This window comes from Crotalus tigris, unplaced genomic scaffold, assembly GCF_016545835.1.
Source record: "Crotalus tigris isolate CLP2741 ecotype Arizona unplaced genomic scaffold, ASM1654583v1 scf7180000019249.191612, whole genome shotgun sequence".
NCBI lineage: Eukaryota > Metazoa > Chordata > Lepidosauria > Squamata > Viperidae > Crotalus > Crotalus tigris.
Genome location: NW_024097455.1, coordinates 15,333 through 31,690, shown reverse-complemented (window position 1 = coordinate 31,690; position 16,358 = coordinate 15,333). Strand labels below are relative to the sequence as shown.

Genomic DNA, 16,358 nt, shown 5'->3' with positions numbered 1-16,358 from the left:
CATTCCTCTTCTATCTCTGTAAATTCCTCTTCTGGTACATTTTGATTTATACCATAGTCAGTAGTGGTCTGAACATCAGTTAGAACAAATGTAGTAGAGTCAACAATAACTTCTAGGGTTGTCTAAACTCTCAACCTCCCTGATGGGAAGAGAACCTTCCTAACAATCAACAAGGGACAACTTTATCTTGGAGAAATGGGAGGTTCAGTTATATAAAAGGTATACTATTGGGGTACTATTAGATAGCACTCCTTAACAGACAGTACCTAGAGCATGCTACTGCTGCTGGATCTGATGGAACAAGCAGAGACAATTGTGAAAAGTTGGTCCCACAGCTATTCTGATCCCATGCCATGTAGATGGCATGAGTTACATCAGCAAGCCATTAACATTTATTGATAAATACATTAAGCAAACAGAGGTGTGTTGTTGTTGTTGTTAATTGCGAAGTCGTGTCCGACCCATCACGACCCCATGGACAACGTTCCTCCAGGTCTTCCTGTCCTCTACCATTTTCTGGAGTCCATTTAAGTTCACACCTACTGCTTCAGTGACTCCATCCAGCCATCTCATTTTCTGTCGTCCCCTTCTTCTATTGCCGAGGTGTGTTACTACTTACTAAGTTTTGAACTGTTCTCAAAACATTCAATGACTTCTCAGATATGTTTTACTTCTATTGTATCATATATCTTGGTGCATTCAGCAGCCAGGTTTCAGTGTCATATTCAAGCAGAAACTTCCATACAGTAGTTCAGGCTGATTTACTTTATCATACACTTTCTCTAAGTCAAATATTGTATTATTTTGTTGGACCAACATTTCTAGCAATTGTTTTTAGTTTAGTCATTTAATAAAATAAACGGTTGCTACATAATCATATCATTTACTCACATTTGCAGCAAATATATTTTTACACATATACAAATTTTTAATGTAAGGAAGAGGAAAAGATGAAGAACACACTTAAAGTATAAAACACAAATTGTAGAAGAAGAAAATTGTATTCATGGTTCCAAATCTCTGTAGGAATTTGGAAACATGTCTTTTATCAGATATACTTTATTTTCTTCCTCCTTCCACCCTAAAAGTATTGAGAGCATAGCATATTTTCTGCAAAATTATTCTTCTAGTTGACATTGACTTGAAGGCACACAAGTACACACATATTCCTAATAATAATCCAATCTAAGAAATCTAATCAAAGAAATAGATGTAGTTTTATTGTATATAATATTGATGTTTTAATTTGGAGAGAGGAATTGCTCGGGCATTTCCCCTGGACTGCATCCGGAGTGAGAAGATAAGAGGAAGGGGAGAAGTAAGTAGGAAGGTTGAGGAGAAGGAGGAGAGGGGGAGAGTGAGGAAGAAGAGGGAAAGAGGGAAGTGAGAGAAGAGGTTAGAGAGTGGATGCGGTTTGGGGGGAAATGGGTGAGCAATACCGAAAGTTGTGTATATAAATTTATTTTACTCTTTATCTGAAGTATTTTTTATGAATGTAATGTAAAATTGAAAATAAAAAACTTTTTCACAAAAAAAGAAAGAAATAGATGTAACAATAATTTATTAGATTATATCCCTAATAAATCTATTCCCAGTAAATCAAATCTAATAATTAGATCTAAGGATAATTTATGATATGTGTATTCTTAAAATATTATTCCTAATACATATAATTAATAAATTTAATATATATCTATTTTATTTCTAATAAATCTAATTAATAAATTTAATATATATCTATTTATTAGATTATATTCCTAATTAATCCGTAACTTTTCTTTTGTTCAGGAGCTCCAATACTTTATCTACAAAACAATCATTATTAGGCACAAAGCAGTGATAGAGGAAGAAGAAGAAAAGGAGGAGGAGTTACTTCTGAGAATTTTGCTGACTTCAGGGTTGGAAAATGTAACTATGCACCTTATGATTATCTAAGGTGATAATTATGAACTCCTCATTAATCTCAAAGCAGAAAGAATATTTTTTTCATTCTAATTGCATACAGGTGTATAACTCCTGAACTGATCAAAGGGAGGGGGCAGTTAATATATGTATGTGTATATCTATGTATGTATCCAACTATCTATCCATCTATCCATGGATTCAGTGGACCAGTGCATATACATTTACTGGTAGGAACCAGAATCAGAAAGACCATGGCAAACTAAATAGCTGGATGATGATGATGATCAAAGGAGTAGGAGATCTTAAATTAAGGGACAATCATCTTGCCTGTTGCACAAGAGGGTCCTTCTTGTCCCTGAGACTTCTTGTGTGTTTGCTGCTGCTGCCACCAACAGATTGTGTGCTATCTCCTGCAGTGTGTACTATTCCTGAGTCTCTGAAAGTGCAATACCAATATTTTCAGCCAGGTGATGTGATAATTGGTGGGATAATTTCACAGCTTTTCTCCTTTTCTGAAGGAACAGACTTCAGCTCACACCCTACACCCAAGTGTGATGTTGAACCTGTGTAAGAAAAACCATTGATTTCTGTAATACTTGGCTATTTCCTGGCAGTGCCACTGATGTGCTTTCAGCAACTCTGCATAGATTCTAGTAGTTAGATTATTTTTACTCCTACATCCATTTATTCTGCTCTTCTGGTAATAGAAAACAGATTGAAATAGTGGTCAGACCCAACACACATATGTGGTAACCTTGTTATTTTTCATCCCAGCAACCTCTATCTTACAGATCTTGGGTTTAACCCAACTATTTGGCTTAAATTTAAAGCTCCAGCACTGAGCAAGCAGTTGGATATTATGATGTAAACTTCTCTTCTAGCTCTATGATTCTATCATATTTGCCAGACCTCCTTGTATGCTCTGAGTTTATTCTGATCTTTTACATATGATAAGATCAAATCCATAAGACATGCTATATTTCAATGTGTGAAGTGGGAAAACCTGCATCAGTCTTGCCTCAATCTTCTATTACTTAATGTCCTTGCTGTTATATACGTACCATTATTTATAACGGCGTGCCTGGCTGAGGACTTGTGGGAGTTGAAATCCATAAGCCATAAAAGGGCCAGGTTTGAAGATCCCTAGACCTAGATTTATACCCTAGACTTCCTACTCAAAAATCATTGGGGGAAAATTCAATAAGGTCCATAGGTCTCTGACCTTGTGAGATGCCAGAAGCAAGCAATATTTGTTCCTGAGCATACTTTCTCTGAAAATGGACTTCTGCCTTAGAGTTTAGAAAAGTTGAAATATTGGAGAAGGGCAGAACCATTACAAGCAAACAACCTATTCTTCTAATTAAAGGTAACTACATTCTAAGTGTCAGGTTTCTCATTCTCTAATGTTCTCCATCAGTAAATATAGGGTGCCTCTTGCAGGAATAGTGTGCAAATGTTCACAACACTGACCTTCATGGTTTACTCAAGATGTGTCTTTTACTTTAGTATAATGCTGAAAAAATATCAGCACACCCTAGCCTTGGCATTTGCAGTGAATGAAATCAATGGAAACAGCATGATCTTACCCAATAGAACTCTGGGATTTCATGTCTATGATAGCCACTTTGATGCCCAGATAACTTATCAGAACACGCTGAACCTGCTCTTTAATCAGAAGCCAACTATTCTCAACTACAACTGCAGCAAGAAGATACCAGCCGCTGTCATTGGGGGTACTGACTCGGAAACTTCCCTTCACATAGCTACTATCTTAGGGATCTACAAGATTCCTCAGGTAAGGTGGATTACAGATCTATTTGTTTAGCAACTTATCTTTTACAGCGTTTTTCAATATTGATAATTTTAAGATGAATAGACTTCAAATCCCAGAAGTTGATATGCTAAAAAAAAACCTTACTAAGAAACTTACTATCTGCATTTTTTAAAAAAGTAGTTGCATTTATTAAGAAACTTACTATCTACATTGTATTGATTACATTTTCTCTATAGTGATGTACCCAAAGCAGGTTGATCTGAGTAGAAATAATATGACTTCTTCTAAGTTTTGTTTGGGAATACAAAGAGTTTTAAGAACTCATTGCCAGCACCAGGAAATATGTTTAATCTTCATTTTTTTTCTTGTACTAAAGTGATGCTATTTCATTCTCCTTCTCTGGTAATGTGATATTGCAGGAAGGGAGAGAGTTGTCAGATTTTTTTTCTCATTTGCTCTGTGGTAAGTTTGTTTATAAAAGTGTTAATCAACCATTTAAAACACAATTTAATTATACAAGTTATCAATGAATAATATGAAAAAGGGGTTCTTTGTTGGAAGGATAAAACTTTGTCCTTCTCAACAGGATTTATGTTTTACATTCTCACAATGCCAACTGGCATTTATCTTTAATATGGTAGTTATCATCTTTCCCTTGTGTCTATTTATGCTGTCTATTCTCTTTTTCCTGTTCTTTCTTTCAGTTCCTTTTGCTCTCTACATTCTTTATTCCCAATATCATAACATCACAGAAGGGGATCAAAAATAATCTTTCTAGTGTACATAAATAATCACTGATTCTTTTAAAAATTCTTTTAAATGTACATAAACTTACATAACAGACAAACATGACAACAGGAAAGTTTCATATTAATTGTTATGCTAGGTGACAGCACTTAGTTGGCACTGACTGATCTTAGAATGTAACCAGGGAAATAAAAGGAATAATTATAAATCAGAAATAAATAGTGAAAAATGAGAGCAAGTAGAAAAATGTTTGTACTTCATGTGTTGTTAGCTAGAGATGGGAAAATGGATGACAAAAGAAATAATATGTATAACGGCAGGTAAAAAGAAGTCATGGTAATATGGAATCTGTTATGCAGAACAAATGGTTCTTATTTATTTTCTTATTTATTTATTCATTCATTCATTTATTTTGGATTAGGGTTAGGGTTAGGTTGTAAATAAAGAAAAAGCAAGATTTGAGTTGGACATGGAATATTTTGACTGAGCTTCAGCATAGGGGTGACTGCATGCCATTTTTTTTTTATTTCACTACACTTTTATGAAGTTAAAGTGGAGAAGAGAAGGCAATTTGAGGTTGTCAACATGAGAAAAAGAACTAGCATTACAGAAAAGTACTTGACCCTGTAGATATTTTTGTATTTCCCCAATATAAATGGAATTATGTTCTTTAGGTCACCTATTGTTTATATGCTCCACCAGTGAATGATATAATTCACCCATCTTTCTTATACCGCATGGTACCAAATGAAGCACATCAGTATACTGGGATTGTCAAGCTGTTGCTTCATTTTCAATGGAAGTGGATTGGGATCATGGCCATGGACGATGATAAAGGAGAAACTTTTGTGCAGACCTTGGGAAAAAGTTTTTCTGATAATGATATCTGTATTGCCTTCGCTGAACGAATGCCACTCCAAAGCAACATTTTAGATGTTGTTGATAATTTCAATAACATCTTAAGAGAGATGGCCCTGTTGCTGAGTAAATCAAATGTCAATGTTTGTGTTATAAGTGCTGATGCTCACATGATGTTAGATTTGCAGCTAGTGCTCAATCTTGCCAAATCAGACATGATGCTGCCTGTTCAGAAGGTATGGGTGATGACAGCCCATTGGGATTTTTCAATGGAGCCCTTTTTAAATAACTTAAATATGCAGATCTTCCATGGTGCCTTGTCCTTCGCAAGTCACACCTCTGAGATGTCAGCATTTCAGAATTTCCTTCTCTTCCAGGATCCCCATTCTCTTACCGATCATTTTATCAGAGTCTTCTGGGAACAAGCATTTAAATGCTCATTTCCAGCTTCTGCAACAGACATGAAGAACCAGGGAAGCTGCACTGGCAGTGAGAGACTAGAAAACCTCTCACACCCTTTTTTTGAAATGAGCATGACTAGTCAAAGCTACAGTGTTTATAATGCTGTTTATGCTGTGGTGCACGCTTTGCATACATTATATTCATCCAAAGAGAAATATGGAGCATTGTTGGTTAGAGATCATCCAAGGACTTCTAAATCACAATATTTTCAGGTAACATTTCAGCTCGAAGGCAGATTTTTTTGATCATCAATGTTATTGTTAATATTAATGCTTTGATTTATATAAGAAGGATTCTCATGCTGTATATAATGCATTACTATGCATTCCCAAAGGAGATACAGTGAAGGTGAGACAGTGATTATTCACTTGATTTATGACCACAATGGGGATCAAAATTTCCATTGCTAAGCAAGTCAGTTGTTAAGTGAGTCCTGCCCAATTTTATAACTCTTTTTGTCCTGATTGTTAAGTGAGTCATTGTAGTTGTTGAGAGAATTACATGATTGTTAAGTGAATCCAGCTTCTCTCATTGACTTTACTATCAAAAGCTGGATGGGAAGGTCACAAATAGTGATCATATGACCCCAAGACACTGCAACTGTCTAAATATATACCAGATGCCAAGCATCCAGATTTGGATCACATGGCTTTGAGGATGCTGCCATAGTCATAAATGCAAGGACCAATCATAAGTTATTTTTTCAGTGCGATTGTAACCTTGAATGATCAATAAATGCATGGCTGTAAGTCTAGGACTACCTGAAAACAATGTAGGTAAAATATATGCAAGTAGACTCCATAGTGTAATAAAAGGACTGAAGGTTTTTTGAGACTATCATTTTTGTAAGTTTTGAAAGAAATGAGAGGTTTATTTTTGCAAATGCATGATGCTACAAAATCCAGAATTTGTACCTAGGATATCAAATCCGTCATTTTGCAGAATATTCTAAATAAATAATAAAAAATTGCACAATAAATGATATCAGGAAAAGTATACATAATTGCTCAATAATCACTTGGATACCTGCCCAGCGTCACTGGGAAGCAGACAGCATATAAATTTACAGTAATTCAATAGAAATAGTAGTAGTAGTGGTAGTAGTAGTAGTAGTAGTAGTAGTAGTAGTAATAGTCGTAGTATTCCCCTGACAGATAGTAAATCATAACTTTCAAATACCAGTGACATAGGTGTACCAAGATATTTCTATGCCAAAAGAAAATTTATTTATTTTTAAATTTGAAATACATTATCTGCTAGTTCTTAGTATCCTTTTAAAAACTCAGCTGAACTAAAATATTTAATTGGGGAAGGAAATAATGAAACCACCAATAATGGACTGATAAAATAATTAAATAGCTTCAGAGTATAGCAAAACTTTATTCCAAGCAAAACATTTTTCACTTTTCCCACCACTTTGGTAATACTTGTCAAAACTTCATTTATTCCAGCTTTACCATTTCCTAAGTCAAGTCTCCTTTAATAATAGTGCCGGAGACAAGGTGTCTTTTGACAAGAAGGGTGAATTGCTAGCTGGATTTGACATTGTCAACTGGGTTACTATCCCTAACAAATCCTTCGTGAAAGTAAAAGTGGGACAAATGGATCCTCAAGCACTCTCAGGGAGAAAGTTCTCCATCAATGAAAGAAAAATCATATGGCCGACCCATTATAACCAGGTAGGACGCCAATTGTTTCCAGTTTGAAAACCAAAATAGATACCCTTCTTCTCAGCAATTAATGATTCCCAATATTTTAAAAATAAGTGTCTGGATGAGGACAAACTTGATGTATTTGATCCTGTTTGTGAAATTTGTGGATTAGTAAAGCTAATTTGCAAGGGGAAGGGGGACTACTGGGTATATTTAATACCTCTGATCGAGGAGATGCATTTTTATTATTGAGTCTTGCCGGTCTAGGTTTTAGGCCCTCCTTATTGCCTAAACTTTCAAGTCACATTAGCCCCAGGCCACATGGTGATAGTTAGAACAATTAATCAGTGGAACAACTTGCTCCAGAAGTTCTGAAAGCTCTAACACTGGAAATTTTTAAGAAAAGACTGAATGGCCATTTGTCTGAAATGGTATAGGGTTTCCTGACTGAGCAGGGGGTTGGACTAGAAGACTTCCAAAGTCCCTTCTAACTACTACTGTTGTTGTTGTTTGTTTGTTTTCTCCCTGTCCTTTATACAATTAGTTTTGGGGGATTATTTTAGATTTCCTATAAGAGCAGAATAGTGGCCCTGTGCTGAAGACAGTTGCCTCCCACTTGAAAAGTTGAGAGTTCAATCCTATCTCCCCCTCAGGGGGCAAAGAAAAAAATATTTGCTGTGAACAACGTGTGGCATCAGGAAGAGCATCTGGCCAGTAAACACTCAGATCCATCCAATAACCCTGACTTTACATCCAATTAAGAGATTGCAGATCATAAAAAGGATGTTTTTATTGTAGATTTCCTACAAACACAAAGACACAAGCAGACAAAATTAACACATGCATATGAATATTTCTAGAAGTTTATGTTGCATGTACTGATTTCCCCAAAAAAAGTTGGATTCAAGGGAATAAAATACATTTCTCTCTCTCAATAATGAATAGACAATACCTCTTGCTCTGTGCAATGATCATTGCCCACCAGGTTCCAGAAAGAAAAGGAAGGAAGGGGAGCCATTTTGTTGTTATGATTGCAATACTTGTCCATCAAGAAAGTTTTCAAATGAAAGAGGTAGGAAATATTGTATTGTAATGCTTGTACATGTGCAAATGGGTATATCGATAAAGACACACACATTTCTGTTCCAAGACCCATAGCTGTCCATTCATATTTTTTTTGAAGAGTTTTATAAAGGTTACAATATAAACCCCAAAACCAACCCACCCTAAACCCCCCCTCTCCCTCCCCCACTTCCCAGAGCTGAGTACAGGGTTACAATTATAATAATCATAATCTAACTAACATTAACCAACTATATAAATAACCAAGTCCATAATGTGCTTTAACTCGCCTTTAGCATAAATATAAACAAATTAAAAGTAAACATAATACTAATAAAAACATAAACAAACATAATATCCTAGTTATTAAACTAGTTATTAAACAATACAATATGCAAATTATTAAACAATACTAATTCTAAGAATAATAATATCATATAATTAAAACTAGAAATTCCACTATAATAAGCTATTAATAATAATATTCTAAAATTTATTCATAAACTAAGTGGAACTTTTTAGTCCCATATTTATTCTGAATATAATCTATCCATCTTCTCCAAACTGAAATGTACCTTTCTTGTGAATGATCCTTCAAATATGCAGAAATCTCAGCCATTTCTGCTAAGTTTGATACTTTAAGTTTCCATTCTTCTATAGTAAGCAATCCTGCTTCCAATATTACCCTACCAATAACCTTGCTGCTGTTATCAAATTCAACATCAAATTAGTTTCTTTAGTATCACAATCTGTAATAACACCCAATAAAAATAATTGTGAAGTAAACTTTATCTTTCTCTTGAAAATCTTTTGAATGTTCCACCAAATCTTAATCCAAAAAGCTTTTATATTTTACAAGTCCACCAGATACGAAAATAAATAGTATCCAAACTACCATATCTCCAACAATCCCAACTGAGAACTAATCAAGTACTTTTGATCTTTCGCAACAATGTGAGTCCCTGCAAGCAAACAATGTCATTTTTATGTTGTTTCAGGTAGTGAAATACTTTCTTTCTTTTCTGTAGTAAATTCAGGCCATTAACATCCTTAGTGGACTAAGCCTCTGAAACACTACTTGAAGATCAACTGTTGATCTCTTTGATCGTGCCCCTCCCACAGGCTCTGTAGTAATCCAGAATTAGCCATCTACTTCTGCCGCTTTTCTTTACATCTATACGCAGCACGAGTCATCCTCTGTTCCTTTGAATCATCCTTTGCCTCCAAACTCTGTTCAATAGGCTCAGCCTGCAATAAATCTCCTATACCTTCAACTGATTGTTTATCTTCCAGCCTTTCTTCTATTCTCTTAGGTCATGGAAATGGTGTTGAACCTGCTTTCAAAACGTAAGTATAAAAATCTTCTGCCTTTGAAATTGTGTTAAGTCTATATTGTATCCTTGCATAATTCACCAATATTCCAATAGGTATTTCCCATCTAAACTGCACCTGTCAATTTTTAAGCTCCTCAGACAGAAAGGTGAAGTCTTTTCTTTTTCTAAGAATTTTTGGACGTATTTTTTTAAAGATTATAATATTTTGACCTGCAATTTGAAATCTGTTTGTAAAAAGCCTGAATAATTACATTTTGAAGTGATCTCCTGGAAAAATAAATAACCACATCTCTGGGTAAGTTTTTCTGCCTCACCATCCATGAATTAACCCTAAATACTTTATCCATCTCTCTTAATAATTCCTCAGGTTCACATCCCAGAATAGGAACTATAGCTTTTGCCACCTTCTCTTTCAGATCTTCTCGTGGATCCTCCTTTAATCCTCTTATTTGCAATACAAATTCCATATCTCTATATTGTGAGATGGTAGCTTCATCCTCTATTATATCAATCTTATTTTCGACTCTAACAACTCTGCTTTCAAGTTTTTCAATATTTTCCACAACTTCATCCACCCGGTCATCCAAGTATTCAATATGTGTAGCTAACCCTTGAAGTGCAAGCAATATGTCTTTCCTCATTTCTCTATTTTTATTCTCAAGAAGGTCAGCCATCTCCTCCTTCATTTTACTGTCAAGGAGATCAGCCATCTCCTCCTTTATTTCCTGTGTTGCTTGCTTTAAAACATCTTGAATATCTTTAAGCGTAAAAGCATGTGGTGGGGGTGGAGGTGGGGAGGATTTAGGTTTAAGTTGCACTGCAGGCTGTGCCACAGGAAAAAGAATTGTACTTTTAGAAACAGCAGAAATTCCCAAACACTTTGAAGCCATTTTCCTTCCTGTATAAATCCACTACTTATAAGTTTCAGTTTCCCCTTCTGTAAGAATTCTTTCCTTTTTTATTTTAAAGGAAAGAGAGACGCTATAAGCACACAAACTTTGTTGCCAAATATATCTCTTCCTTGATACTGTCCTTTCAAACAAAGAAACAGCATTCCAGCACCATTTTTCCTTTTAAGTCAAATTAAAATATGGAAAAGATTGTTTCTCCCTGAGTTAAAGTTTCCAGCACTTACAATTTTAACTCCTCCTGGTCAGCTCTGTCTGCTTTTACATTACTCACAAGTCCCTTTAAAATGCAGATGTGGATGCGGCGTCTTACTTTGCTCCTAAAGCTCAGAGCAAAGGCGTCTAGGAGTGCAGAGAAAGCCTCAGGCTCCGAGGGAACTCTCATCCTCCGACCACCAAATAATTAAGGAGGCCCAGGGGAGCTCTACCTCTACCCGAGAAAAACTCTCCCCCCAAAGCTGTGGGACATCTGATTTTCGCTGTCTCCGAGCGCTTTTCACGCACTCCCAGGGCTGGCAGCCAGAAAAAAAGCCGCCATCAACGCAGCATCACCACCGGAAGTTTTCCATTCATATTTTTGGGGACATAGAATGATTTTAATTAATAAATTTGGTAAACTAAAATATGCACAATTTGAAATACTGAATTCTGAAATATATATTTTCACAGATATGGATGACTGCTTAGACTGTCCAGAAGAACAATATCCAAACAAGGAAAAAAAATCTATGCATTCCCAAGAATCTAAATTTCTTGTCTTATAATGAAACTTTGGGCATCACTTTGACTTTTCTGGCTTTATCATTTTCTGTGACCACAGTGGTAGTACTTGGAATTTTCATAAAACATCGGAATACTCCCATTGTCAAAGCTAACAACCGGAATCTCACTTATCTTCTCCTTGTTTCCCTCTTCCTCTGCTTCCTCTCTTCCTTGCTATTCATTGGTCAACCCCAATTGCTGACCTGTCTTCTTCGCCAAATTGCTTTTGGGATCATCTTCTCAGTTGCTGTTTCTTCAGTTTTGGCCAAAACCATCACAGTGGTTCTAGCTTTTATGGCCACTAAGCCAGGATCAAAAATGAGAAAATGGGTGGGGAAAAGATTTTCCAACTCTCTGATTCTCTGTTGTTCCTGCATTCAAGCAAGTATTTGCATACTGTGGCTATGTACTGGTCCCCCTTTTCCAAATCTGGACATGCATTCTCTTCCAGAAGAGATTGTGGTCACATGCAATGAAGGATCAGGCAACATGTTCTATTATATTTTAGGCTATATGGGATTGCTGGCTCTTATCAGCTACATTGTGGCTTTCTTTGCTCGGAAGCTGCCAGACACTTTTAATGAAGCCAAGTTTATTGCTTTCAGCATGCTGGTGTTCTGTAGCGTATGGGTGTCTTTTGTCCCAACCTATCTGAGCACCAAAGGAAAATACATGGTAGCTGTGGAGATCTTCTCCATCTTGGCTTCCAGTATAGGAATATTGGGATCTATATTTTTCCCTAAATGTTACATAATTGTACTGAGACCAGAACTAAACAAAAAAGACCATCTAAAAACAAAAAAATAACAGTTACTGATATTCATTGATCTTGAAGAATTTAGCACTGGCCTTGAAAAGAAAGTTGGAGAGATAAAATGTTGCTCAGTTGAGAAGAATAGAAAGTATAAGAAAAATACTCAAAATAGCCCCAACGTGACCTCACTGCTCTTAAAATGCAGACAGTGGATCTTTTGAACTAGCTATCAAATGTCTGTTAATATAACCTATAACAATAAAGTGATATTCCTGGAATTACTACAGCATCCGTTTTGTGACCTGGCTTATTTGAAAATGTTGATACACCATTAGGAAATAAATATATTTGATTACAATATTTCTTTCTCAGATCTTAGACCTATGTATATTGTCTGCTGAACAAAGACAAGATACTATATTTATCTCACTGTATAAATTGTATATTTGTATAGTAATAGCAATAACACTTAAAGCTACATACATTCCATAGTGCTTTATAGGACTCTCTGAGAGATTCACAACATCAGCATGTCTTCCCCAACAATCTACTCCTCATTTGACCAACCTTGGAAGAATTGAACACTAAGTGAACCTCAAAAAGTTGGAATCAAACTCCAAACTGTGGGTAAAGTTAGCCTGCAATACTGTATTTTAACCACTGCAACACTGGGGCTCATACTACCAATGGCTGCTATCTTCTCTTCAACCAGGAGCCAGAAATTCAGGGGGGGGTCCAAAATTACATCTGGGATCTGTTTGGGCAATGCAACCTCATTCAGCATCATAGTTTTAGAACTGACAGGTCCCAAAGCCCAAAGCCACTCAGTGTTGCCAGGGTTCAGTTGAACCCTTTCTTTCCCCATACAAACCCTCACAGCATCCAAGCATTAGGATAAGACAATCATGGAATCACTTAATTCATCTCGGGCATTGTTGTATAATAACAGATTTTGGGAGAAACATTGGTAAAATATTCAAACAACAATAACATCAACTAATAAATAAGAACAATGAAAAAATGGCAACCAAAAATAACAACCAACAATAACTTCTAGGGTTGTCTAACCTCTCAACCTCCCTGCATGCGAAGAGAACTTCCTAACAATCAGAAAGGGACAACTTTATCTTGGAGAAATGGGAGGTTCAGTTACATAAAAGGTATACTCCTGGGGTGCTATTACATAGCACTCCTTAACAGACAGTACCTAGAGCATGCTACTGCTGCTGGATCTGATGGAACAAGCAGAGACAGTTGTGAAAAGTTGATCCCACAGATATTTGGATCCCATGCCATGTAGATGGCATGAGTTACATCAGCAAACCATTAACATTTATTGATAAATACATTAAACAAACAGAGGTGTGTTACTTACTAAGTTTTGAACTGTTCTCAAAACATCCAATGACTTCTCAGATATGTTTTACTTCTATTGTATCATATATCTTGGTGCATTCAGCAGCCAGGTTTCAGTGTCATATTCAAGCAGAAACTTCCATACAGTAGTTCAGGCTGATTTACTTTATCATACACTTTCTCTAAGTCAAATATTGTATTATTTTGTTGGACCAACATTTCTAGCAATTGTTTTTAGTTTAGTCATTTAATAAAATAAACGGTTGCTACATAATCATATCATTTACTCACATTTGCAGCAAATATATTTGTACACATATATAAACTTTTAATGTAAGGAAGAGGAAAAGATGAGGAAAACACTTAAAGTATAAAACACAAATTGTAGAAGAAGAAAATTGTATTCATGGTTCCAAATCTCTGTAGGAATTTGGAAACATGTCTTTTATCAGATATACTTTATTTTCTTCCTCCTTCCACCCTAAAAGTATTGAGAGCATAGCATATTTTCTGCAAAATTATTCTTCTAGTTGACATTGACTTGAAGGCACACAAGTACACACATATTCCTAATAATAATCCAATCTAAGAAATCTAATCAAAGAAATAGATGTAGTTTTATTGTATATAATATTGATGTTTTAATTTGGAGAGAGGAATTGCTCGGGCATTTCCCCTGGACTGCATCCGGAGTGAGAAGATAAGAGGAAGGGGAGAAGTAAGTAGGAAGATTGAGGAGAAGGAGGAGAGGGGGAGAGTGAGGAAGAAGAGGGAAAGAGGGAAGTGAGAGAAGAGGTTAGAGAGTGGATGCGGTTTGGGGGGAAATGGGTGAGCAATACCGAAAGTTGTGTATATAAATTTATTTTACTCTTTATCTGAAGTATTTTTTATGAATGTAATGTAAAATTGAAAATAAAAAACTTTTTCACAAAAAAAGAAAGAAATAGATGTAACAATAATTTATTAGATTATATCCCTAATAAATCTATTCCCAGTAAATCAAATCTAATAATTAGATCTAAGGATAATTTATGATATGTGTATTCTTAAAATATTATTCCCAATACATATAATTAATAAATTTAATATATATCTATTTTATTTCTAATAAATCTAATTAATAAATTTAATATATATATCTATTTATTAGATTATATTCCTAATTAATCGGTAACTTTCCTTTTGTTCAGGAGCTCCAATACTTTATTCTAACATCTACAAAACAATCATTATTAGGCACAAAGCAGTGATAGAGGAGGAAGAAGAAAAGGAGGAGGAGTTACTTCTGAGAATTTTGCTGACTTCAGGGTTGGAAAATGTAACTATGCACCTTATGATTATCTAAGGTGATAATTATGAACTCCTCATTAATCTCAAAGCAGAAAGAATATTTTTTTCATTCTAATTGCATACAGGTGTATAACTCCTGAACTGATCAAAGAGAGGGGGCAGTTAATATATGTATGTGTATATCTATGTATGTATCCAACTATCTATCCATCTATCCATGGATTCAGTGGACCAGTGCATATACATTTACTGGTAGGAACCAGAATCAGAAAGACCATGGCAAACTAAATAGCTGGATGATGATGATGATCAAAGGAGTAGGAGATCTTAAATTAAGGGACAATCATCTTGCCTGTTGCACAAGAGGGTCCTTCTTGTCCCTGAGACTTCTTGTGTGTTTGCTGCTGCTGCCACCAACAGATTGTGTGCTATCTCCTGCAGTGTGTACTATTCCTGAGTCTCTGAAAGTGCAATACCAATATTTTCAGCCAGGTGATGTGATAATTGGTGGGATAATTTCACAGCTTTTCTCCTTTTCTGAAGGAACAGACTTCAGCTCACACCCTACACCCAAGTGTGATGTTGAACCTGTGTAAGAAAAACCATTGATTTCTGTAATACTTGGCTATTTCCTGGCAGTGCCACTGATGTGCTTTCAGCAACTCTGCATAGATTCTAGTAGTTAGATTATTTTTACTCCTACATCCATTTATTCTGCTCTTCTGGTAATAGAAAACAGATTGAAATAGTGGTCAGACCCAACACACATATGTGGTAACCTTGTTATTTTTCATCCCAGCAACCTCTATCTTACAGATCTTGGGTTTAACCCAACTATTTGGCTTAAATTTAAAGCTCCAGCACTGAGCAAGCAGTTGGATATTATGATGTAAACTTCTCTTCTAGCTCTATGATTCTATCATATTTGCCAGACCTGATCTTTTTACATCTGATAAGATCAAATCAATAAGATATGCTATATTTGAATGTGTGAAGTGGGAAAACCTGCATCAGTCTTGCCTCAATCTTCTATTACTTAAAGTCCTTGCTATTATATACGTACCATTATTTATAACGGCGTGCCTGGCTGAGGAATTGTGGGAGTTAAAATCCATAAGTCATAAAAGGGCCAGGTTTGAAGACCCTTAGACCTAGATTTATACCCTAGACTTCCTACTCAAAAATCATTGGGGGAAAATTCAATAAGGTCCATAGGTCTCTGACCTTGTGAGATGCCAGAAGCAAGCAATATTTGTTCCTGAGCATACTTTCTCTGAAAATGGACTTCTGCCTTAGAGTTTAGAAAAGTTGAAATATTGGAGAAGGGCAGAACCATTACAAGCAAACAACCTATTCTTCTAATTAAAGGTAACTACATTCTAAGTTTCAGGTTTCTCATTCTCCAATGTTCTCCATCAGTAAATATAGGGTGCCTCTTGCAGGAATAATGTGCAAATGTTCACAACACTGACCTTCATGGTTTACTCAAGATGT

At 35.7% G+C, this 16,358-nt stretch overlaps 1 pseudogene; it reads left to right on the top strand.

The window, feature by feature from the left end:
* Positions 1 to 364: 364 nt before the first annotated feature.
* LOC120316112 lies at positions 365 to 12,271 on the top strand (annotated as a pseudogene).
* The last annotated feature ends 4,087 nt before the right edge of the window (positions 12,272 to 16,358 follow it).